The sequence below is a fragment of the Nicrophorus vespilloides genome, unplaced genomic scaffold (genome assembly GCF_001412225.1).
Source record: "Nicrophorus vespilloides isolate i.1.1-1 unplaced genomic scaffold, Nicve_v1.0, whole genome shotgun sequence".
In the NCBI taxonomy this organism is placed as follows: domain Eukaryota; kingdom Metazoa; phylum Arthropoda; class Insecta; order Coleoptera; family Silphidae; genus Nicrophorus; species Nicrophorus vespilloides.
Genome location: NW_017099526.1, coordinates 95,127 through 98,388, shown reverse-complemented (window position 1 = coordinate 98,388; position 3,262 = coordinate 95,127).

Sequence of the window (3,262 nt, the reverse complement as noted above, 5' to 3'; positions counted from 1 at the left end):
AACTATTATCTTAATTGCTTCAATCAACAAATCATAATTTTTTATTAACTTCTAACATTTTACTTGTGTCTTTTTTTGTGAAATTGCAATGAATAAGTAAAAATTATGTAATCATTTTTATTTATTTATTTAGCGACGAGCAAAGTGCATTGAAAATTGTTGAAGATTCTTGAAATTCTATTTTTTTTTATTGCAGAAAGTGGATTTCACAATAAAATTAAATCGCGTGTATTAATTAAACCGTGCAAATGCAAATCGCTTTTCGCCTGTTAAATACAATTACGACTACAATCATGCAGTTGTAATGGTCTTTGTTTCGTCTATTCATAAATTATTGTTAGTGTTTGCTACACGAAACGCAATGATTGGATTGAGAAATTAATTGTTGTGCGCATTTGTTTATTGCCGTAGAAACAACACGAAGTGACTTGTGAAAAGTTTAGCAATGTTTGTTGTTGTTGATCTTTTAGGTTTGACGCTTCGGAAATTACTAAAGAATAATGGAATAAACTAAATGTTTGTCAATTTTTTTGTTATAAAGGGTGTCCCAAAATTAACGCAAGATTTGAATTTGCCGCCATCTGTTTAATTCAAAACTTGCGTTAATTTTGGGACACCCTTTATTATAGTCGAAATGCTACGATTAGAAAAAAAAATTATAAAAATAAAATTTAAGCAGTTTCTTGAAAATTACAGAAAACAACAGAATAAAGTAGAAACAAAAGCTTATGTCAATTCTTTTGTTTTGTTTTTTTTATTACTCGAAGAAAACATTAATGATTTATGTACAATTCTAATGAATGAAGCGTAAATTGTAAAAAAAGTTAAGCATCTTTTGTTGTGGATACAATTTGGATGGGAGACTTAGCATATTAAAAAAAAAACAGAATTCAATAAATAAGAATTTCTGTTGATAAATTATTCTAAAAAAATATCATTAATTGCAGCTGAAAAATGTAAAATTACAGCAATACTTTGGCTTCGATTAGTGCGGTTTGAGAAATTTAAAAAAAATACAAAATTTTACTTCACCAAAATACTTTTTTTTCTCTCTCTGCACACTCAAGTCTTTTTCTGTAATGTGTACATTAAAAAGCAGTAGATATATATAAGAGGGGTTTTAAAATTCTCGATTAGTCCGGTTTCAAATAGTACGGGAACGTAATGATGTTGTTGTAAAAAAGTTAAACATTGTTTATTGTGGATACATTTTGAATGGGAAACTTAACAAGATTCGTGAAAATATATTATTTCAACTAGGTCGTTAGCCCTTTGGCCAGCCTATTAATATATATTTTTTTATTGTATGTTAAAATTTATTTATGTATAAATTGTACTTTTTTTTTCTTCTTCTTATGTATCGATGTTTGGCCAATAAATTATTATTATTATTATTATTATTTCAAGAAAATTCTCAATAAAAAAATCATCAATTTGAACACTGAGTAAATTTGACTGTCCATCTATGATGAACAAAGGCTTTATTGCTACAAGCACCGAGAGGGCTCACAAAGGGCCTGAAATGACCAGGATTTGAACCTGTGTCCACTAGCTCCTGGGTAGGGCGACGTAACTATTCGGCTATAAATTTATTGAATAATTTAAAGGAGAAAAAAAAACTGTTTAATTCACAATTTTTGCTTCATTCAATCAATTCATTAATTTAACTAGTTTATTAACATATAAATTGTTGTTTTCACAGCTTCAACAAAAAATATGTAAATTTCCTCGAACTAACAAGTATAGTTTTAGTTCATTATTCAGGTAGTCAGCAAAATAACAATTATGAACAAATATAAAACTTTCCTTTAATTTGCGTTAAAGGAAGATTTCTTTTAGTTTATTATTGAATTGATTAATAAACACGAGAGACTTTGCACAAATCTTAGTAAAGAAATCAACATAATAATTTAAAATTTATGACAAAATGAATCAAATAAAAATAGTAATATGTTTCTTTTAAATATTATAATTTTAATTTAAGAGTTTTCTAAAATGAACTTTGCGTTCATTTTTAATTATAAATGAAAAGCAAAGCAAAAATTTCAAGGTTTCTGAATAAAAACACGGAAATAAAATAACGGAACACGTTTTTAAATTATTCGAAATAGTAATGCTGTCTATTGAGTGTTATATAATCATTCGTCTCCTTATCCACGATTCCGAGGACACCGGTTCGAATCCTAAAAGACGGTAACCAACCAGCAAATCACACATGAATATAATGGTAAAAACTTCAATTGGGAAGAAGTTTACCAAAAAGTTTACCACCATTAGATTCGAAGAAATAAAATTGTAAATGAAATATACTATGACATAATACCCATTTTTTTTTTGTTTTATTATAATATTAATCCAATTTAAGAAAGACAATATCCTGAAACATAAATCTTTTTAAATTAATGAATTAGAATTAATCAATTACGAAATAGGCAACATCTAAATGTATACAGAAACTTGATCACAATCTACTTGATTATATAATTAATTAGTTTTTTTCTTATTTGCGAATTGATTATTTGTAGTAATAAAAATTCTTTGAAATAATCATTTTGAATCTGTGAATGAAACTCAATAAATTACGAAATAGTCAACAAAATACACAGATTTTTGTTTACAAATTACTTAATTATATAATTCATTAGGTTGAAAGAAAAAGCTACGCATTAATGTAGTATTATTACGTATATAAATCTATACGTAATAATACTATTTTACGTCGTAAAACGTGTAAACTGTGATGAACTTTAAATGCCTTGAATTGTTTGATAATCATCGCTCCAAGTTTATTAAATTAAAGAAAATGAGAAATTGAATAAGTTTTGAATAAGATCCAAAAAAAAAGTTGACATCAATTCGTTAATTTATGGATACATTTCTGCTTATTTCGGACATATCAAATGCTTATAAATAAATAAATTGTGATACAAATTCGTTGTTTGATTAGAGGTCATTACAGATTTAACATTTAGTGTGACTAATTAAAACACAAATACAGATTAATGAGAGCAGTTTGTTGCTTGTGCAATTAATTAAAAATTGCTGTCTTTAAATTTGTCGGTCGCTATTTTTTTGTTGTTGTTTGTAGATTAGTTTAAAGAAAAAAAGCAAAACACAAATTTGATATCAAGCAGTTCCTTTTTTGTTTTGAATTTTTGGAAGGCGGTGCGTTTCGAAGATTGAGCATTTCCAATTACTTACCAAAAGATTCAGTTCTGCGTGAGCGTCTGATGAGCGGTGGAGTGTACATAGAACCGGAGGT